Source organism: Mustela lutreola, chromosome 4, assembly GCF_030435805.1.
Source record: "Mustela lutreola isolate mMusLut2 chromosome 4, mMusLut2.pri, whole genome shotgun sequence".
NCBI lineage: Eukaryota > Metazoa > Chordata > Mammalia > Carnivora > Mustelidae > Mustela > Mustela lutreola.
In genome coordinates, this window is record NC_081293.1 from 41,631,427 (window position 1) to 41,654,929 (window position 23,503).

The 23,503-nt window shown below is 45.3% G+C and overlaps 1 long non-coding RNA gene across 2 annotated transcripts; it reads left to right on the plus strand.

Annotated features, from left to right (window-relative positions):
• Positions 1–1,347: 1,347 nt before the first annotated feature.
• Positions 1,348–16,239, plus strand: LOC131830316 (uncharacterized). Of its 2 annotated transcripts, XR_009353105.1 has the most exons (6): positions 1,348–1,435; positions 1,574–1,814; positions 11,328–11,377; positions 12,651–12,722; positions 15,162–15,243; positions 15,346–15,383. It is a non-coding gene; the product is annotated as an uncharacterized LOC131830316 (long non-coding RNA). The 2 variants fall into 2 exon arrangements; XR_009353106.1 differs by lacking the exons at positions 15,162–15,243; positions 15,346–15,383 and adding an exon at positions 16,058–16,239.
• The last annotated feature ends 7,264 nt before the right edge of the window (positions 16,240–23,503 follow it).

Below are 23,503 nucleotides of genomic sequence, written 5' to 3' on the forward strand. Positions count from 1 at the left end.
TACCCTAAAGATACAAACATAGTGATCTGAGGGGGCACATACACCCAAATATTTATAGAAGCAATGTCCACAATAGCCAAAATATGGAAAGAACCTAGATGTCCGTTAACAGATGAATGGATAAAGAAGATGTGGTATATATATACATTGGAATACTATGCAGCCATCAAAAGAAATGAAATCTTGCCATTTACAACAGTGTGGATGGAACTAGAGAGTATTATGCTGAGTGAAATAAGTCAATCAGAGAAAAACAATTATCATATGATCTCCCTGATATGAGGAGTTTGAGAGGCAGAGTGGGGGGTTTGGAGGGTAGAGAAGGGAAAAATGAAACAAGATGGGAGCAAGTGGGAGACAAACCGTAAGAGACTCTATATCTCACAAAACAAACTGAGGGTTGCTGGGGGGGGCGGGTATGGTGAGGGTGGTGGGGTTATGGACATTGGGGAGGATATGTGATATGGTGAGTGCTGTGAAGTGTGTAAGCCTGACGATTCAGACCTGTAACCCCTGGGGCAAATAATACATTATATGTTAATAAAAATAATTAATAAAAAAAGATGTTCCATGGTTTTAAATACCACTCCAAAAAAAGAAAACAAAACTGCCTTTTTATCACTTGTAATTTTTATATAATAAACATTGGAAGATCTATTTTAAACTTAGAAGGATATTTAGTATATATCATTCTTGTTTTGTGTATATAAAAAATGAAGAAAATAAAATCAGTTAATGAATTTCTAAATGCTTTTTACATTGCTTACTGACTTTTTGCAATCACTTTTGACTCAGAGTTGTCCATGCCTGTGTTTTTTCCATGAAGCACAGGCAAGCCATCCCCTCTCAGCCTTCTCTGCATTTCTGATCCACAGAACCTGTGCACATAGGAAATGGTTCTCTTGTATGTCATTACATTGGGGTGGTTTGTTACACAGCAGTACCTAACTGGAGTGTCCGTCATTCACAAAGGACTTTGGAATGCTTGCACAAACCTTCTTGACCTTCTAGATCCTTCCATGTCCATGGGTGTTCACACCAATGACTATTATGTACTCTAGTATCCCGGTTCCTGGACCTTCTCACCCACAGGGATGGCCTCATCTAAACCACCTCAGCTACCTGCTTTGAGTTACAAAAGGGCAGGGTCTTGAGGATTTGAATGGCCATCTGGAGGGTTTGGGATAAGGGAAAAATGGCAGCCTCATCTTATCCCCCATTCAAAGATCCCATGACTCCCACATGGGGTTGTCAACAGGCAGGACACTGAGCAGAGCTGCAGGTCACAAAGTCACCATGCCAACCCTCCTGTCCATCATAAGGAACACCACAGGGAATTCTGCCTCTGTGGGGGCAGGGGAAGGGCCACTAAGGCAGTGGGGCCATCTTTCCAGAGCCAGCCATTGGCCTCTTCTGCCCAAAGGGCAGGTACCAGGTGGGGCTCTCAGAGCATCTTAGGGAAAGGGCTGGAGGGGACAAGGCCTCAGGGCACAGGGGTTGCGGGGAGACAGTGGGTGAGGCAGAGGCCTGTGGTGGTTGGGCATGGCCAGCACTAATCCCACTTCTGCTCCAGGAGAGAGTGGGGCCTCAGGGACAGCTAAGAAAATAGGGAGCAGCAGCATCTGCATCCCAGGCCCTGCACTTTCCCTGTTCCTGCTCCTGCTGCTGCCACCTCCATTGCTGAGCACAGGGAGCTTCCTGCACCACCTCCCAGGCTGAAGAAACTCCCACCAGGGCACCAGGTACTACAGGAGCAAGACAGAGAAGGTGAAAACCTGCGAGGGTGCCTTTGATCTCTACTTTATCCTGAACACGTAAGCAGCCCTCCCACCCTGATCCGGGGTGCCCCTCAGGGCATTTCTGACCCCATGGTCACTGCTGGCATGAAGGTGTTCAAGGAGACCCCAGCCTCTGGGAAAGGGGAGGTGGTAAAATTCTTGACAGACCTAACATAAAACCCTCTTTAAGCACCTTATTCCTGAGATAGAAGGAAAGCCCCAAGAATTTGTTCCCTGAGACTCTTCCTTTTAGAAAGGAAAAAAGGCCACCATAGAGTTTCTGGGTGGCTCTCAGTCCCTCCATCAGCATGGCCTGGTTCTGTAATGTGAATGCCCTTAAACAGTTGGAGGGGAGGTGATTGCTAGAAGCTCCTTCTCAGCACTTGTTAGAAGCTATCTATGGGTCTGGGCTTTTGTCTGTTGTTTAATACCCAAATGAGTTCTGTTTTTATAGGACCACAGAGATTGACATGTTGCTTCCATTGGGCATTCTTATAGTATCACTGATTGGGAAGTTCTTTGCTTTCCTGCTGCTAAGTGTTTTCCTTCTTTCTTTGACAACTTGGAGACCACTTTTCTGAAAGTGTGTACTTTCAGAATAGTTTGATCTGACCAGGTTTTGTCCTAGGCAGCTGTGCTATGCATTAGACAATTTGTGGCCCTTAAGAAGGAAAGAAGGTGGATCTTCATGCTTGGAGAGATTGCAAACATTACCTTGGTTCCATTTTCAACTTCTCTAATAGGTTGAGAATGAACTTTACTAAATCTACAGTAACAGTAACATGACTGTCAATAAAATGTTAAAGCACTTTTTTATTTCCAGAGCCCATTTTACTGCACTTTTGTCATTCTCAAAGCCATACTGGGGGGAAAAAAGCATCCTGGGATGTAGAGTAGGGAAGGTATTTGCATTTTTGATCTCCTAGAAAGGTGGGAGGCATCTAGAGGTTTGAAGTAGCTTCCTGCATGCCCTGATTGCAGCATCTTAGGCTGTACTGCCTCTGATTCCTTCTATTCTACATGGAGGCTACTGACTGGGGAGATGTATGCCCGGTCCACTAGCATTTAAGGAAAGCCAGCAGAGGTGGAAGCTACTGTGCCCACTGAATAAGTCCCTTCACACTGTCCCATGGAGGGACTTCTGAGTTGTCCTGAGCAGATTGTGCCTCATTGGTACCTGGCATAGCCCAAAGGGATGGTGGTTTCTCACTTGGGCATTGGGGCTGGGGTATGGATGGGAATTGTGAGGAAATGAAGTTTCCCTTTCTGTCAGTTTTTGCAGAGAATAGCATTGAGTCCAAAGGGCTCCCTCTGGTGCCATCCTGTTACAGTGCCCCAGTCCAAACCTCTCTTTCTGCTATTATGCCCAATGTGGGCACAGTCCAACCCTGCAATGGATATGAAGGGCTCTTGGCACAGGTAGAATATAAAACAATATTAATTGAGCACTTTTTGTATGCCAGGCAATGTGTTGACCACTTTAAGCCTCCTCCTGCTTGGAGGAGCAAGATCTCTCTGGAGAGTCAAGTGATTTTCTCAGTATCATTTAAGCTAGTTTGCTGCACAAAATTAAACAATAGGGGTTGGTCTCTTCTCCTCTCTCCCAAAGAAGGTGTGAGGTGGGGGAGTGAGAAGGCATTCTAAAGAGGTGGTCAGAAAAGGCAGGGCTGATAGGACTATGAGGAGGTTTGGTGTGGGGACCATGTTTTTGAGCAGAGGAGAAGTATGTGATTAGAACCTGTTCTAAAAGGATCATTGTTTGTGGACACAAAGACAGCAGTGAGGAGCTGGTGCAGAGGTCCACAGGTGACCTGATAATGGTATAGACCAATAAGGTAGGGGTGATAATGATAAATGGCCAGATTCTACATTTAATTTGAAACTAGAGTTCACAGGAATCCAGACAGATTGGATGGGGGAGACCAAGTATGGCTCTAGACTGGGGGTAAGAGTGAGGTAGGAAAACAGCTTCATCACTGAATCTTCCTCACAACTGTAGATAAATGTAATTATCCCTATTTTATTGATGAGGGAGGGAGGCTTCTCAGGGCAGGGAATTAGGCCCTTAGGTTTGGCATTGCCTGATTCAGATCCCTCAAAGAGAGAGACATGGAACCAGAACTGACACTCCGAAATGTCTGATTCCAAAGCCCATTTCAAAGACTTCAAGGCTGGGTAAATTTCTGAGAATACGTGTGCTCATCTTAAATATAAAAGGAATCTGTCACCTGTAGGAAGGTCTTGAAGGTTTGCTTCCAGTTTATTCATTGGATTCCTTATTTATTTGGTCATTCATTAGACTGAAAAGGATGAAAATGAGTGACTGTCCCAGTGTGCCTGCCTTATTGGTATGTGAAAGCCAGGCAGAGGGAGTAGACTTTGCAAAGACCTGAGCTTTGAGGCTCTCAGGGGATCCCAGAGGATCCAAGTGTAAGGAGGAAGAGGGTGAAGGAAGAAGACAGGCTGATGGGGGTGGGAGTGGTACTTAACCTTAAGCTGAAGGAGGAGGTGTGTACTTCACCTTAAGGGTAACTGGGAGTCCATGGAAGGAGGGCTCTTATCAGACGAGAGATGGATCAGATCTGTTTTTGTTAGAGCCAGTTGGCTTCCTTGGGGAGCATGGGTAAGAAAGAGTGAAGGATAGAAGTAACAGCTGTAGTGAAAAGGGGAAGGTCTTGGGAGTTCCCAGGAGGCCTGAAAGGCTAGGGGAAAATGGGTAGGATCCCAGGGCAGATGTGTCCCGTGAAAGGAGAATGGATGGACTGACCCCAAGACAGCTCCTGCCTGTGTGGTATGGATGTGGAAAGAGAAGCTGATGTAGAGGGGAGAAGCAGAGCTTCAAGATCCATTCATTCTAAGGACATTGGAATTCTAGACATTGTCACTGTGGGCGCATTGGGGATGGGAGAGGAGCTCACAGCCACCTTCCTTGGTGTTAAAAGATAAACTGAGGCACTTTATAATTTTTAAGGATTTGAGTGTGCATAGATTTGAATCAGGAAGCTCAAAAGCCCAGTTGTTAGGGACACTCCACTGATAGGAGTTTTATATAGAGAAGATGTGGAAGAAAATCAAAGAAATTATTTGAATAATTATAGTTTAAGCAGTTGCCTTATTTGGGAAAGCCTATTTCGCTACTTGTGTTTGGTGTGCATATGTATGCTTTCTAGGCATTAGAGCCACCTCAGTACAATGGCTCTTTGTGTTAACACTTTAATAATTCCCCCCTTTTGGTCACCCTTTCATATAGGAGAGACTGATCAACAATTCAGTATGATGAGCACTGGGTGTTATATTCAACTAATGAATCATTGAACATTATGTCAAAGACAAACAATGAGCTTACCTTGGCTAATTGAATTTAAATTTAAAAAATTGATATTAGTGCCACTTTTAGTTACCATTAGGGTTAAATTGTTCTTGTCTTGTCATTAAGCTTGAGGTAATGATGTCAGATACATTGGAAGAATTGTTTTTGCTATTTATCTGTTCATCTTTTTTGTTTCTCCAAGTGCACTGAGACCATCTGATGTACTGATGATGGTTGCAGACATATATTTAAGACTCTTGAGAGAATATAGCACACCAGGGAGACTACCATGCTGACTATCAGGAGGACACTAGTAAGAAACTGAAGAATGTACCTTAGCCAGTGCATACATGAGTAAAACCAGTTGGTATCAAATAAATCAAAGAAAATACCAGAAGAGACATCCACCTGTTTAGTTAAGTGGCTTATTTATTAATTTCTCATATTTTAATGTATATAATATCAGTGTTGAAATAATTACAGCAGGAAGTAATTGCTATGTCAGAGACTCCTCATTGTTAGCTTGAGTCTTGTATCTAAAACCACCTTAACTCGTTTGCCTTCAGCTCAGGTCATGATCCCAGGGTCCTAGGATCGAGCCCAGCATCAGGCTGCCTACTCAGCGAGGTGCCTGCTTCTCCCTCTTCCACTCCCTCTGCTTGTGTTCCCTCTCTCTCTCTGTCAAATAAATAAATAAAACCACCTTAACAGCTTGAAATAATCCTTAAATCAGGCACACTTTGAAATTTCCTCAAGAATTTTCAGTCTGGAAGTTGAGTTGGTAGTTTGTTTCCTCCCATTGAACCCATCCCTTAGTCTCAAGAATAGGTCAGTTCAGTTAAACAGTGACATCTCATTTCAGGAGATGGTATTGTAGGTGCACTTCCAAAGTTTGACTTATACCATGTCAGCAATCAGGTATTTAATTCGAGGCATTTCAGTGAAAACAGTCAATGATTGAAGCAGACTCTTCATAAGGTTCTAAATTCAGAGAGAAGCCAGATGAGAAGACTTCTAGTCATTGGGTTCCTAGATGTTGGTTCAAAGCATCTTCTGTAAATTGATTGTCTCTGGTGATGTTACTGGATCCTAAAGTAAATGTTCTAAGTGGCCCACATAGCAAGAGACACAAAAATTATCTGTTCATGAGTCATTGTGTTGATTTCTATGAAGTTTCATATCAAGTTATCCAGCTCAGTTTGCAGGGCTTTGGGAAAAGGGCAGTTTTTGTTCTTGGTAATTCCTAATATAAGGATGGAAGAAAATTGAAACCATTAGTTTGGAGAGTTGGAGACAAATATTGGAGAAAAACAATAATTTAGAATCCATTTCATTTTACAAGTAGATAACAACATTCAAAGTCAGTGAACAGGTCTAAAATCTGATACCCATCAGGGTGTGTTATAGTTTCTATTGAAAATACTTTTTATCTCTACAATTCCTCCAATTTCTACCAGAGACTATCATAGTAAGACTAATCTGTTTGCAAAACATGTCTAATCCTATTAAACTGGGTATGGTTATTTTCCTAAGTAGAGCAAGAATAGTGATTTAGCATATAATCTCAAATATAATATTCCAGTTAAAGCTTTGGTGATAGCTAAGGGGATTTATTGCCTTTATAAAGTCCATGTTGTTTTCTTAAACCTTATCATAACTTAGATTTCATTTTTAAAAGCCTTTTTAGGCTAAAAAACCAGACTAAGCAGTTGCCCAATTTTGTCCTGTAACAAGAACAAATTTTCATTGAACTTATGCAAATACCTATATTGTCATGTAAAACAAAAATACTCAAGAATTTCTGGATAATAGAGGAGTCAGATAGAAAAAGACAGCTACAGTTGACCTTTGAACAACAGGGGTTTGAATTGTATAGGTCCATTTATACATAGATTTTTTTAATATAAATACTGGACATCAGTAGAAAGAGACATTACATTTCTCCTCATCTGCATCCAAAGTTAGCAAAGCTGGATCCTTAAATGATGCCCATTCCTTCCTCCCTCCCTCCCTTCCCTTTCTTTCTTGTTTTTGGGTTTTTTGTTTGTTTGTTTTAAGTTTAAATTCAATTAGCCAACAGATAGCACATCATTAGTTTTTGACATAGCGTTCTATGATTCATTAGTTACATGTAACACCCAGTGCTCATCACATCACATGCCCTCCTTTAGGAGCTCACAGAGTTCCAGTGGTGGAATCAGTTAGCAGGCAGTACTTATACCACTCCTTGCTCTCTACCCAGGAATATGGGAACCCTTCTTCCTTTTTTTTTTTTTTAATTTATTTATTTGACAGAGAAAGAAGTCATAAGTAGGCAGAGCAGTAGGCAGAGAGAGAGGGGAGAACAGGCTCCCTGCTGAGCAGAGAGCCCGATGCAGGGCTCAATACCAGGACCCTGAGATCATGACCTGAGCCAAAGGCAGAGGCTTAACCCACTGAGCCACCCAGGTGCCCCGGGAACCCTTCTTCCAAGCAAAGTCTGGGGGAAGACAGAGCATTTTTAATCATCCCTCTAGGTCACTTGCTCCACCTGACCCCTCTTATGTGGTTGTAATGCAGTTCCTACTTGCAGGAAATTATGACAAGCCTTAAGCCTCCAGTTCCCTGGTGGTATTAGTTACCAAGCCCAGAGAATTTTCAGCACCATGAACAGCACCCTATTGCTGTCTGCTGTCTGCTGCCTGCTGCTATCCCGCACCTGGTGTTCTGTTAGACCCCCATCCCAGAGGTCCTTTTTCTGTAGTCCTTCGCTGACTCTGGCCAGTGACTGGACCCACCACTTTGGCAAGAATCCCTCCACAGAACTGGTTTCTTTATGCCTCTCAGTTTGGGATCTCCATGATCTAAGCTTCACATAAGAGGGCCAGGAACAGATCAGAACCCTGCTGCTTGCTGTTCCAGCCTTCCCTACATCTTTCCTCCACCTTCCCTTCACTTCTAGTCATTTGGAAACTTCTACCTTACTTTTAAATCACAGTGTGATTTAAAATACAGTTGAATTTTGAGGGGAGGTAAATTTATATGTGAATTTTCAACTCCACAAGGGGTTGGCACTCCTAACACCCATGTTGTACAAAGGCCAACAGTATTCCATTTTTGTTGTAAAAAGTTTGCTTTAGGAAATTGCTATGTTATAGATATATTAAAAGAAAAGAGAAATGATGCTTCTTAACTCTGGAAAACAAAATGTAGACAAAACAGCAATGTTTCAAAGTCTTACAAAATTATAATCATCCTTATCAGTTCTTTCAGTCCTGTGTACTTAATTCTTGTTAACAGTTTTATGAATCTATAATTCTCTCAATTAGAGTTAAAAAAAATTCTTGTAGTATAAACAGCTGAAAGTATGTTCTTAAAGTTATCAAAAATCTGTATTCGTGGGTGTCTGGGTGGCTCAGTGGGTTAGCCTCTGCCTTTAGCTCAGGTCATGATCTCAGGGTCCTGGGATGGAGCCCTGAATTGGGCTCTCTGCTCAGCAGGGAGCCTGCTTCCCCCTCTCTCTCTACCTGTTTCTCTGCCTACTTGTGATCTCTGTCTTTCAAATAAATAAATAAAATCTTTAAAAAAAAAAAAGCCTGTATTTGTCAGTCCCTTTCATGAATCTCTTTGAAGAGGAAGCACTTTTGCAAATGCATTAAAGTAAAGCAATAACTGTAAATGTCAAAAGACTTAAAGGTAGCCAATTGGAAAGATTTCATGAGAGTCTGTTACAATGAAATTGACAAGAAAATTTTATTTTTTCTGACAGACATTTTAAGATAATAATTAAAATTATGACTGATAACATTATACCAACACATCAGATTTCTAGAAATGTCATACAATTTCTGGAACATATATCAGTAACATATATCCATACAAATATAACCTAAAGAAGGTTTAGCATCACTTATTATTTGACAATGTTTCCCATGTAATTTGACATGTTAAATTAACCTAATTAGTCTAACATGTATCTTTTATAAAGAGAGAAAAAAATATTTTGAGATGTTCCAGGGACCTTCTTATATATATCAAAGTTAATTCAAAATCAAAAGGACTTCATTTAGAATTTCTATGGGAAGTTTATAAAAAATATCAAAAGGTGATCTGGGTTAGCTATTCAACAAAAGTGACAAAGATTTCTAAGGCAAACTAAAAAAGTTACATAGTTGCTAAAAAAAAGTTTAGCTCTTTTAATAGAGAAGGCTCAGTACCCCAAATAATCAAAGACCTGATAATGATAACATGAAGCACAAGAAATTATTCTGGTAAGATGAAATATATTTGCTTTCAAAATAGATTACAGGGTAAATAACAACCTTTCTTAATCTCTTATTAAGAGCACACCAATAGTTTAAGAAAACTTTCTGTTCAACAAAAGAAAGAATTACATTTTAATTTTGCATAGGTATACCATTATTTTTAAAACCCAACAATAAATTTATTCATTTTCCATCAGCTTTACTAAATAAGATTTTATCTTGCTTTCTGCTTTCTACTTCCGTTTGGTTTTTATCTTCTATTCCTTTTTTTTCCATTCTAAAATGACCATCCTCTTTAGAACAAATTTACTTTCTTTTCCCTTAACAAAAGTTCGTTTTCATATCTCATACCTTTTCTTAACAAAAATACTTTCTGTTCTCCCAGTAGAGAGTCATTTGTCTTATGATTTCTAGTAGTTTTAATTGCACATATTAATTAAAATTATTAGCCCTTGGAAACTTTAGTTACTAGTGAAAACTGAAAGGTGAGCTATTATGTACTCTTCTCCCAAGATTCTGAAGATTGGCAAATTTATGAATACATTTCATAATTTCTGGAAGTATATTCTTCCTCACTATAAACTTTTCAGTGTTGCATACAACATGTTTATTAAACCCAAATAGCTTTAGTTCCTCTGTAATAAAAGACCAATGTAGATAAACTTATGTTGAGTAATTAATATTTCCATGTTTTATCTTACTTGGAAATTGATGTAGTCATTACTGGAGGAAAGAGGAAGGGCCTCCTTGTGGGTTTCTTTAATTCATATGACATGGGAAAGACATGACTTGTCATAGATCCAGAAAAAGAGCCTAGGCTAGGCATCCAACTGTTTCACCTTTTGTCATCAGCAGGATCTTGACCAAAACACTTAGTGAACCTCATTTGCGAATCATAAATTTGAATTAGTACAGAACTATAGATTATGTATGTTGGACTGCAAAGATCTTTGAACCCTGGGCTGGTAGAGCACATTTAAGAACTTCTCATCTAGACAGAGGGGATATCATAAGGCTCCACCCCCATTCAGCATCTTCACTATCCAGGAACTAAGGTGGGAGCTGATGAGTAAGAAATGGAAAATAGGGAGAGGAAGGATCTGTGGCTTTCCTTGCTGGTCAGCGCATGATGGCAACAGAACATCAGTGTCCCAGGTCTATTCCTATCTCTCCTCTTGCAGTGGTCTTCAAATAGGCCTTTCATGTCCAGAGTGGCTCAGCTTTGAAGGATGGAGGAAAATAAAATTGTCTGAGTAGCACATCCTTCCTGGCCTGAGGTGTAGTCCCCTATTGTGAATGTCTCTTCCTGCTCTGTGAGTGCTGGAAACCATGAAGGTGTGAGAAGAATTTGTGTGTATCATGAGGGATGGTTGGCAGGTCAGACTTAGGGTTACAATGGATCCCCAATCTAAGGAAGTATGTAAGGGTAGCCTGATACCCAAGAATCCAGAATCCAGCAGAGGATTACAGGACTGGCTTGGGCTACCTTCTGAGGCTGTATCTGTTGGTTCAAAAAGGTATATAATAGAATGCAGTGCCAAAAGCCCTGCCTTGCACCCCACTATACAACTTTAAAGAATAGATGAGGAGCATATGGCTGTTAATAGCTATTCCAAAGGAAAATGGGGAACCAAGAGAGCTAACATGTCAGAATCAGAATGGGTTTTCCAGCAAATGTATCCTCCTTCATTTCTTGTCCACCTACTGTAATCACCTACCATAACCAAACCAACCATCCTGGTTTGCCACCCAAAGTCCTTCCTCCCTGGAACTCACATGGTCCCAAGCATATGGGTCTGGTTATTCAACATTCCCACCATCCACACTGATGAAAATCACCACCAGGGTGACCTAAAGAGGTCACCAAGGGTGCGTGGCAGACTTCAGTTATGTGGGATAAAGAGGACTTGCTAAAGGAGCTATGGGAGGTATTGGGCAGAAACTTCCCACCCAATGTATATGCCTCTTCTGTCTGACTCGAGTCTTTGTTTTTAGGTCAGAGAGTGTGAACAACAATTGGATGATGCAGTGAAGAAGTTTCCAAAGTAAGGCTCTCCATGCTGCAGGGTATTTTCCTCTGCCAGGAAGATACACAGCTGCTTAGATTCAGTGGACATGGGAGTCCCTCAGGCCAAAAGCACAGTGCTCACAATGGTGTTCTGAAACAGGAAAGAGGGAAAGTCAAATTGTCCATTGCTTCTCAGCAGATTTTGCTGGCTCTTGCCTGAGAGGCGAAATTAAAGGAGACATAGTCTGCTTCTGAGAACCTTACCAGCTTGAAAAGGAAGTTAAAGCACACTGACCAGTAGTTCAGTAACTGAACACCTGGTTAAATGATACCAATGGCCAAGAGAAAGTTACAAAAGTCTTACACGGCAATATAAAGGTAAAAGCAAGAATTCCTAGAGGAAAAAGTCAAGGATAATTACCTAGAATATGTGGAAATTTGAACTAGACCTTGAAGAATGGGGAAAGCCAAAGTAACAGGAACCATTAAGAAGATGTCTTGTGGAAGAAATGGTAGAATATGTTTAGTCAGGAGAAGACTTGAAGATGAGGCTGGACCAGTCAACTTGGAGCCAAGAGTATAGGGGCTCTTAATGCCAAGCCACAGGGCTTGAATTTCCTGCTGGAAATTCCTACTTCCTATAGAAAGTATAGGATTCTTGAGTAGGGATCTCACATGATCAAGGATGTGCTTCATAAAAAGAAGTCTGTTACTAAGTGGATAAAATTAGTTGGAAAGGAAGGGATGTATATAAATGGCTTCCAAGAAAGAGAATAATTTCTTTGGCAAGAGAAGGAGATGAAGAAGGAGTTAGGAGGGAAGGGAATGAAGGTCCAAAGAATGTTAAAGTAGAAGAGAAGACAGGGGCAAGCTCCACAGGAGCTTGCAGGAATGTGAAGGTGTTTATCTCCTTGTGATATGTTCTGTATATGCCTCTTTGTGTGTGTGTGTATGTGCATGTGCATGTGTATGTGGAATACATTCTTTAAGAATGTAAGAAGGGAGCAGGATGCCATCTTGGCATTCTATTCTGAGGAGGTGACACATCTTACCAGCCTCAAAGCTTTTCACTACATTTGTGGGAACTTCCAGTGTTTGGGAAATGGACCTGAAATCAGAAGAGTTATAGTGGGAACTGTAGAAACTGACATAGACTGCCTCTCACTGGCTGCAGTGAAACTTTTTTTTTTTTGGGGGGGGGGGGGGTTGAGTGTGTTTTTTTGTTTTGTTTTGTTTTTTGTTTTTAGCTTTATTGGCATCATTTTGAGCCTGTGTTGATGGCTTCTCACAAGCACATGCTTCCTCCCTAGCTTGAAAATGCGGATGCCCTTCACTACCTACTCCACACAGGGCCACACCCTTATGGAGCTCACCTCAGACAGGTAAGCACTGATTGGATCCCCCATGGCAGACATGAAGAGCAGAGTCTCAGGGACAGCCAGGAAGCTGAAGTATTCCCTGAAGCCACATTGGAAAGGCCAATGGAGTACAGGCTGCTCTGGCTTGAGGTCCACTCATTGTGCACCCTGACTCCCAGATCTGGCTCCCTAGCCTTCTCTGAGCCCTGGCTTCACTGACATTGGCAGATGATATGTCGCTAGACCATCTCCACCACTCTAAGCCCTGACCTAGAGCTGTCCTGAATGCTTTCCTCCATGCTATTTGATTTTTGAAGAATGTGCTATATGTGAGGACTCCTAGGATTGTATGGAGCAGATGTGCAGGTCCTTTATGAACAGTGACCTGTGTTGTGTATCACTCTCTGCCCTGGTCCAGTGTGGGAGGAGGGGTGGATGGGAGACAGATCAGACACAGGAAGGAAGGGATGGGCAGCATCGAAGTATCGATGTTTTCAGTGGAGGGGTTTTGCTCCCTTGGTGGGTCTGAGACAAGAGAGCACATGAGTAGGGTTCTGAGCACAAGGCTGGGATAGGGCACTTGAGAAAGGCATGATGTGCCTGCATCCTAGGTGGACCATGGTGGGCCCAGCAGTTTACCAAAAGTCTGAAAGTGGAAAATTATGGTGGTTAAGATTCTCATGAACACAAATGGCTGAAACCTAATTTAGAGAGGGGGGATACATAAAAGAGGCTGAGCACCCTTAGAACTGGATGGACACAGGATTTGGAACATAGAGCCGCCATTCAATACCATGGAGACCAATCAGGAGCAGCAGAGTGCTGATGTCAGTGCATGGAAACAGCACTCCCATGTCTGACTCCAGGAGAAGCAGGGCGTGGGCTGGCTGCTCCAAGCATTAGTGGAGGCATGATATGTGTGGTTACGTGTTTAGAACAGATAGACCTGAGTGCATATGAGGTGGAAGAAAGCATGTTCATTGGGGGTGATGCTGGCAGGTGGCAGAGAGATGCAAGACTACTGGGCATGGGGCTCTGGTGGAAGGGCCGTCCTTTGGGGAGGGAAAGGCTTCTGCCTTCTCCAAGGTGAGAGTCTCGGGGCCCAGATGTGAGAAGCTGTGTGGGGGCTTAGGGAAGGCCTCCTGTTCCTCTCTGGACAGTGAATATAGTGACATCTTCCCCAAATGAAGGTACAGGAGTATCAGTGTGCCCAGAAGAGTGGAAATGATGAGTAATTATGTTTTGGCAAGGGAGTAATACCTTAAGAGGAGTCTGTCTGAGGGTGATAAGAGCCTGTATTCCTTCCAAGTTCAGAGCTAGGAGTAGGGCTGGAGAGGCAACACTTCCTTGGGGGCATTGGGGCAAGCAAGTGTATGCCTGGCCAGGGGGCTCCTAGGCCAGAGATTAAGAAGGGATGAGAGTTACCCCATATTTGAGGGTTCAGGAAAAAAAAAATCCAAAATATGGCAAGAAGAAGGAGAATGATTCTGCTGGGCTGGGTAGTGCCTGGTGTGGCCTCTACTGGCCTCAGGTCCCAGGCCTCACCTCCTGGGTTGGGTGGGCTGGGCAGGGCTGGACCTGGGGCTCTTAAGTCTCCCCCACAGCAACATCTGCACAGTGAGAAGCCTTCTCAGGGTCCACACTCTCCTAGACTGGCTGTGCCAGTCCAGATTGTCACATGGGATTGGCCTGAACCTAAACACCCAGCCCCTCCTATGTCCCCATCCCACCTATGAGATCTGCCTTCACAGCAGTTGTCTGGCCACAGACCCGTGGCTGCCAGGGGATCACTCCTCAGGGCCACTTCCCCAGGCTTTGGCCTTTTTCTTCAGGAGCACATGAGCTCAGGAGCCCCAGTGTACTCACAAAGCATCTTGCTACTTCCTTTAGCACCAGTCCAGAAGGGAAAGAACCTTGGGGGTACTGGGTCAACCTCAGGGGTCTGTGGCAAGGGAGGATGGGACAGAGCAGGAGAATCAATCAGAAGGATGACTTTTCCAAACTCAGCCTTACATGTTGAAGGATAGTGTGCCTTCCTGAGGGACCTAGTAACTTCTAGCATCCCTGCCCATCACATCGTGAGTGGGATTCACAGTGACACCTCCATGGGTGTGCCCCATATTGACCGTGGATGGTCAAGGCAAGGCCTTGGGGGTCCCCGAGGTCTGTGTGCCTGACACAGTGATGAGTGCAGAGAAAGCCAGGCCATACCCATGGGACTAGCAAAGCAGCATCCCCCACCCTATGCTCACCCGAATGGAGACAGTGGAGGCCTGAGCATGGCCTGTCAATAGCAAGGACAGGGGGCTGAAGGTCATGACCCAGCTAATTGACTTATGTCCTGTCCCAGCCAGACATGTACACACTGCACAGTGGCTCCAGAACGGCTTGGGGCTGCCTTTAATATCAAGACCAAATTACACTTCAACCACTTTTCTGATTTTTTTTTTTTTTTTTTTTTAGAAATGAAATAAGTGATGGGCTCACTAAACTCCAGAATATAGTGCCTACCGGAGCCACAAATATGCAGGAAGGATTTAAAAAGGTACCGAATCTAGAGTTCTGATGACTTCTGCTTTATGGAGTTTTTAGAGTATTCCTGGGTCCTCCCACTGTCCTCCCCCAATACTCTTTCATTTCCTTGCAGGCAAATGAGCATATTGAACAAGAAAATGCTAAAGGTAAATTGCCTGGTGACTTCACTATGGGCAGGTTTGGGGGCAGAGCAGGCCTGGGCCTCAGGGAGGTCTGGTGCAGACCCTGGTCAGCCCCTTACTATCACTGACTCTTGGAGCAAGGTGCTGTCCTCTCTGGACCATGGCTCCCTCCTCTGTGCATTGAAAATGAAAACCATCCCTAGTGATGTGTCTCAGAGTAATATGAGGCCATATGTGTACCTTCTAAGTTCTTGGTAACTGAGAGGTGGTTGAACTATACTTGGGATGCCTGAACAAGAAAACGGAAAAGCCAGGGGACCTAGAGCAGACAAGATTCCATTTCCCGAAAAAAGTGATGGATTCCCCTTGCTGCCCACACTTGGTCTCCATTACATTTCTGGTCCTGGCTCTTTTCCCTTCCTTTCCTTCCCTTTGGCTGATATCATCCTGCGACTGTGTTTCCAACACTGGGAAAGGCTGTGCTCTGCCCAGACCATCTTCATCTAACATCCTGGCTAAGGCTCCTTTTCCTTCCAGATCTGGCCTTCTAGTCCTCCAGATGATTGTGATGGCAGGTGCTGAGGTCTTGGCACTTTTCACTTGGAGAAGGAGGTACGGGGAGCAGTGTTGTGGCTCCAGCAGCCTGAAAAGCCTCATTTTCTATGCCCCTACCAACGGAGTCACTCCCCATTTCCCCTGCAGGCAATAGTGCTGCCAGTCTGATATTGCTCTGAACACAGGACCACTGACGCAAAAGGCATTTGAGGAGGGGCGCCTGGGTGGCTCAGCGGGTTAAGGCCTCTGCCTTCGGCCCAGGTCATGATCCCAGGGTCCTGGGATTGAGCCCTGCGTTGGGCTCTTTGCTCAGTGCAGAGCCTGCTTCTCTCTCTCTCTGCCTGCCTCTCTGCCTACTTATGTTCCCTGTCAAATGAATAAATAAAATCTTTAACAAAAAAAAAAAGGCATTTGAGGAGACTAAGTCTGAAGTGAGTCCAACCAGTTGTTACCAGCATTTTGTTCCATGTATTTGGTACTTTGTACTCAAAGGGTTCTTTCTCTTAGGCTGAGAAGGCTCGAGATATGGGTGCCAAAGTTTATTGCATGGGTGTAAAAGACTATAAGAAAGACCAGGTAATTCAGAACAGGTAAACAGGTGCCCCTCGTGAGCCTAGATGGGGAAAGGGTTGACAGGCAGCTTTCCTAGGAATGTTCCTCTAACCCACCTGTAGTGTCTGTATAGCAAATAGCCACTCCAGAAATGAATGACAAGTGTGTAAAACCTGCCACCAGAGGCACAGGTGGAAGGGTTTTCCCTTCCCTAAGGGTGGGCTGCTGACCGATGCCAAGGCCTGGCCCTTGGAGTCCAACATGGCACGAGGGAAGAAACCCTCTCCTGGGATGGGGACGTATGTGTCCTCAACTCCTGGCAATGGGCTCAAGTCACTTCTTCTCTCTTATAGCTGAATGACATTGTACAAAGAAGGGATCAAATGTATGGTGTAGACAATGGATTCAAGTCCCTGGAAGACATTGTTAACTTGGTGAGTGTGGGCTAAATGTGAGAAAAGGAATGAGGTGGCTTCTTACCTTGTCCGCTCCATTCACTATCCCTGACCTGCCACCCCTCTTTCTATTCTAGCTGGTGGTAAATTCCTGTCATGAAGTCATAGCTGGGGAGAGTTACTTTGTCTGTGTAGGAGGTAAGAGCTGTAGTCAACTGTTCTAGACAGAATGTGCTATGTGCATGTGTGTGTGTGATATGAGGTGTGTGAACATTTGGTATGTGGGTAGTGTGTGGGTGTCTCAAGAGTGTCGTATGTGCATGTAACACAGTTGTACAGAAACATTTTGGGCATATGAGTGTGCATGGAGCATAGTAGTACAGCTATGTTTCACTGGAGTGTGCATGTCAAGCATGGGTTGTGGTGTGATGATATCCTTAATAACTGTTTCCCCATTATTATAGAGATATAATTGACACATACCTGTGTATAAGTTTAAGGTATTCCATGTAAAGACTTGACATGCATATATCGTGAAATGATTACCACAATAAGAACAGTGTCATTACTTTTTAAATCTCACAGTCAAAAGTTTATACACAACAAGAAAAGATATATTTAAAAACCTTCAACAGAACACTGTAAAATGAAATCTGAGAATATATAAAAAGCACAGCACATCAAGAAGAATTAGAGACAACTCCCACAATACAAGGCCGATTCAGTATGTAAAGCATCAGTGTAACTTACCACATCAGCAACGTGCAGAAGAGAAACATTATCTCAATGGATGACTAAAGAATTGGACACATTACAATGGCCAGCATCATACTGGGAACACAGCCAGACAGAAGGCATCCATAGAAATACAGCTAACATCTCATCCAGTGGTTATATGGGGAACTCCTCTCCCTCACATCTGGAACTTCACAAGGGTGCCCTCTCCCCATCCAGGGGTCTCTGTGTCAGTCTGGTGAGAACTCCTATGCAGTGACTACTGGGACAGAAGCCCCCTCTCTGTAATGGGCTCTGTGTGTGCCCACTGGGGATCAGTACAGCGGAAGTGGAGGGAGAAGCACATTTCTTCCACTGCTAACAGCACTGAGCTGGATCTAGCCAGATGCAGACCCAGAGGCCTGCTCTGGCCTCTGCACTCCTAACTGTAGGGGCATACTGCCACAGACCATGGGGTCAGACAGACCTGTGTTCACATCTGGTTGTGCTGCCCATGAAATGCCACCCGGAACAAACCACTGAACATCTGTGAGCTCCCGTCTTGTCTCCCAGAAGTAGCAATAACACCCATGAGCAGATGTGAGACGGAAGGCCAGGGGATTTTATGAGGACTGGCACAGGGTCTAGAAGTTGGTCAGCCCTAAGCAGGAGTAGTGGTACTAATATTCCCATCATCATGGTGCCCCCGACCCCAGGGCTGAGGCCATGTGTGGAGGGTGTGGGGAAATCATCCCGGATGAAAGCATCTCCAGCCAAATAAGCTGTGGGCCTGCAACTCTCTGATTCCTCCTGTCTTCTGCACCAACCTGCTACACGAGGAGGGAGGTGGGCAAGAGACCCCACACAAGTAGGCTCTTCTGGTTTAAAGCACTGAGCCGTGTAGCTGACCTGACAGCTTCGTTTCTCTGATTATGTCCCCTGGACATGCACAGGCCATGGCGTCGCAGCAGCCTGTCAAACTGCAGGTGCAAATGGCAGTCATCGTCCGTCCCCCATGGTGGCCAGGCCGGGGTGACAGGTGCCTGCCGCACACCCACTGACAGCTTAACTCAGCACTCCTGTTCTGACCTTTTCAATTGTTGCCCTCTTGAGGAAGCTGCCACAACGTGACAGTCACTGAGAGGCCAAGCTCAAGGCAGGATCCTGGACCCCAAATGAAATCAAAGGAGGCATTTCATCAGGCTGTCAGTTGAAATAAATCAGTGGGTCAGGGAGCCTTGGGAAGCAGACAGAGGATGAGCATGAGACTCAGGACCTTTTCAGCCCCTCAGGGTACTCTCCAGGGTGAGGCAGAGGCCTCTGCTAGCCTTCCTGCCTTTATGTCTGGTCCCCAGCCCATCCTCAGCTCAGTGCCCTCTGGCCCTGTGTGGGTGCTTGGTGTTAGTGAGACTTGTGTTGAGTGCTGGTCTTTGCATGGTGAATAAATCCCATGGCCAGAGCACCTAGAAAAGCTGGCAGGGTGAGCACAGACTCAGTTTCTCCACTGTGGTGGCTCAGGCTGGCATCTCCTACACAGGGCCCGAGGGCACTGAGCAAGCCTCTTCCCAAACCCCAGCCTGTCCTGAGAGTGTGAGGTCCCTAGCCCCCATCAAGGCCAGGCAGGTCCTCCCTCAGCTCTAAGGCTGGGGCACGGGGTGACACTGGGCTTTCTGCAAGCCCCTCTGTCCACTTTCCCGGGTTCAGTCTACCCCTCCCTTGAGGCCTCACTCCCAGGAGTCTGCCCCTTGCCCCTTCCCTGATTCACTGGCCCCTCTGGATTCACACAGCCCTTGGTCTGTCCCTCTCATTAGTCACTTGTCACTTTGTACCTGCCTTGACTTTGCCTTGGCTGTGTCACCATTTATTTTTACCAATCAGTACTTTGATATTTTCTCAGACTTTGTGAAGGAAATTTCCAAACCTACAGCAAAGTGGAAACACCAGTACAAGAAACAGCCCCATCTCTACTACCTGGGTTTTACAGTTCATATTTAATATCTGACCATATTTCATTATAATTTTGTCTATCTAGTGCTCTCTCTCTGTCTTGCAAACACACCCATCTATGCCCACACACAAATACAGACACAGTGCATCTTAATTTTTTGTGCGTTTCAAACCAGTTACAGGCATCAGGCTACCTCATCCCCAAAACCCATCATTCTGTATGTATTTCGCTGTTTACACCAATATTTGTTAAGAGTTTTCTTTTTTAAATTGCAGCAAACTTTAGTGTATCATTTGATGACTTCTGGTAAATGCACATCTCAGGAAGACAAAGAGTTTACCACTGACCCCAGAAAACCCCTCAGATCACTTGCCAGGCGATCCTTGCCCCCCTCCCCCCATCCTGAAGGCAACTGCCCTTCTCAGTTTTTCTCCCATAGGCTAGTTTGCTGCTTTAAAACATCCTCTCGGTGGACTCATGTGGTACGAACACCGTGTTTGAACATCATGCTTGCTCTGGTACTCTTGGCACGGTGGTTTGGAGATTCATCCTTCCTGTGTGTGTGCTGGCTGGACTTGGAGTTTTGTGTCAGGGAGGAAGGCTGGAGGGGGCACGCTGTCATTCTTTTTTCTGTCTGTGACTGGCCCAGAGCGAGTCCGTGGTGGCACGTAGCAGGACCCAGGGCAGAGGAGGGCTCTCCTCAGAGATCCAGCGAGCAGGGCTACACTGTGTGCAGAGGGCAGGGTGGGCTGTGTGGGGCAGGAGCCCCCAGAGGGGGAAGGCAGGACCCATGGTGCTGGGCAGAGACACCTTTGCCACCAACGTGGGTAGCTGCTATCCATCTACCATGATCAAGCTCCCCTTTCATCCCATCCTCTGTCTGCCCGAGATAACTACCATAGACAGTTCATCATATGTCTATACAGAGCTATTTAAATATGCTTTCCAAGGATGTTTTTACATGAATGGGGTCATGCAGCATGTAACATTCCCCAACCATCAGCACATATTCCATTCTACAGATGGAGGAAGTTTCTTTCACCAGTCTCCCTGGTCAATATTCTGGTTGTTCCTAACGTGGCTACAGCAGGCTGTGAACACCGTGAGGCTCACTCTCTGTGGGCATGGGTCAGGATTCCCTGGGTCAATCCCACAAGTAGGATTGCTAGCATGAAGAGGACACACAGGATAAATATTGGTCAGTAGAGTCGGATTTCTCCCAAAGAACCTGTGCTGAACAGCAGGGAGTATTCCCAGAGCTTGACCCTCCCCAGGGCAGTCACGTCCACTCGTGTGACCTTGTCAGTCGCATGGTCAGTGGGTTGCCCTTCCTCACTGCTGGTTTCCTCCTGGCCTCCTTGGGGAGCTCCTCTGTCTGGAGCCCTGGGAGGCCCACTGTACAACTTCTTCTCCAGAAAGAAAATTCTCCATCCAGAAGGACCAGTCTCCCTTCCAGGGGATCCGGGTCCTCATGCCACCCAACCGCTGCGATGCAATGGCCCCTTGTGTAGGAAATGCAGCTCCCTCAAGCCGATGTTAGTCTGTGCTTCATTTTCATCCAGTGGTGGTTACTGTTGGAGGAATTGGGTGGGGGGTCTTGGAGCAGAAGGCGCAGTTACTGGACAGAGCAAAATCCTTTAACTCCACATCTCTTCTGCTCAAAAATCTGAGCCCATCACCCTGCTTTCCACTTACAGAGTTTTGCCAAAGTGACAGGACCCTCTGAGAGCAGCAGTGCCTGGGGACACAGATGGCACTGCTACAGAGGAGTGATGATTGAGGAGGGCCCCGAGGGCTACAGTGCACACCTCATGGGAAGGGGGCATGTGGGCAGAAGTACAGTGTGCAAGATTCCCGAGGAGTGCAGGCTCTGTGAGGTCCCAGGCTGTCAGGCAGCCCTGCCCTCAGCGGCCGCCCTATATCCTGCGCAAACTGGTGATAGCTGCTCAGAACTAAGAGAAGAGCAGAAGTGGGACTTGCCTTGGGCACATGAGGTCAGATCCTAGCCCTGTACCTGCCAGGGCTCCAGGGAAAGCCACCTGCCCTCTCTTAGCCTCAGCTTCCTTCTGTGTAATTTAGGGCATAATGCCTAGTGCGGGCATGTTGGGAGGTGAGGGAAAGTATAGATCAGCCCATAGAATATGCTGTTCGTGGGGAGTGTTATTTTGGATGAACACCGGTGTTACACACCTTGGCCTGGCACAGATTTGCCCACTTCTGGTTCCTTCTGCCTGTTTGCTAGTGGCAGGAAGAGTCTACTTGCTGTTTTGGCCTCCTCTGGAGCCTGATCTCACCTGCTGCCACACACAGCCCGCTGAATTTTCCCTTCTCTGCCTGTATCTAATAACAATGTGGGCTATGCATTTACTGTTGTCTTGCAAGGAAATACTTTTTTGCAATAAAAAATCCTGGGATAATGTGTAAATGCTACTTCTGTGAGACTGAGGGGCAGCAGCTGTGTTCAGGGTGGCTTTAGCTGGGCTGGCTAATGGTTTCAGGGGAGATAACCCCAACTGCTTGTTTCAGGCCAATTACGGAGCGCTGTGTCATGGCTGGCAGGGTGAGCAGTGAGTAGGCAGCCTAGTGCAATCGAATTCAAAGCAGCATTGTGGTACTGGCTACTGTACGTGGGAAAGGATGTGTTCCTTAGGGATATGAAGTCTACCTGGAGTAGACTACATGCAGATTTCTTTGCATAGGCCAACAGCTGGACTTTTCTGTCCTCTATCAAGTCCTCAGTACTCTCATCTTGCTTCCATGTGGTTCATGCTCCTTTAAGGCAGAGACGCTGGTGTCAGGAGCCTTCAGAGGCCAAGCAGATACCATGAGCTGAAACAGTGAGTCAGGGAAAGCCAAGGATGATGTGCTGCAGTGTGATGGAGAAAAGGCAGCCACTGGCCCCAGGGAGATGCTCCCTTGTGAGCAGGACTGTGGCCCCTGGCTAAGCCAATTGTTGCCTTGCAGAAATGTAAACCCACTGATGCCAGGTGTTCCCATTTTCCAAAAATCCAGTAATCTGGATTTTTAGGGAAACTATGTAGACTTTGAGTGCTGACTTCCATTTTTAGAAAATACTTGAAAGACAAACATACCATGTCAGGAGGTCTGCAAAATATACAGAGTAAGAATCTGTTTTCTTTAAAGCAGAAAATTTTCAAACTTTCCCTCAATCAGTGGGAGATGCAGTAAGAACTGAAGTAGGAGAAATCAGGACAGCCATATCCAAGGTTGCACTGGAATTCTGAGAAATTGTTCCAATAACTCATTGACCTAAGGCAAATCAAGCTTTAGGAACTGGAATGACCTATGCTGGGAAAGGTACAGAGGAGGATGCTAATGACGTTGCGCTTGCAGCTGAAGACCTGCCTGTTATCCTGGCTAAATCCTTACTAGGATTTATCCCTCCCGGCTAGAGCCTATCTACTAACTATCCTCTCTGTCCCCTGCTGTTTACCTCCAGCACCAGGAAGCACCAGGGGCATATAGCAGCCTGGTGAAGGTCTAGGGCCTAGACCTGCACTTGAGTATCTCAGTGTCTCCACACTGAGAGAGGAAGTGTTTGCTGAACCCCAGGTGGATTAGTTATGTCCATGAAGCTTCAGGAGGAGGCAGTGGAGATGTAATCATCTGTAGACTTCCAGAACCACAGTTGAGACTGGACTTCTCTTTCCCTGGCAAATTCTTCTGCACAGGGTCCTGGGCTCCTTGCTTGCCACGCCTTAGTCCAGGTCCTACTCCTGGGATCTCCAGCCTGCACAGAGGAGGAGAGGCAGGATGAGAAAACCCTAAGCGTCAGAAAGTCACACAGGCACCAGGCCTGGGTAACCAGCTCAGGCATGGGACAGGGCTGTCTCCAGGCTTGTGGTCCTGGCTCTTCTCTCATTCATGTGGGAGACCCCATGGAGAGCATTGCCTGTACCCCTCAGGGAGTACTTGGGCATTTCAGGGTTTGAAAACCAGGACAAGCATTGCCCCCATGGAGGA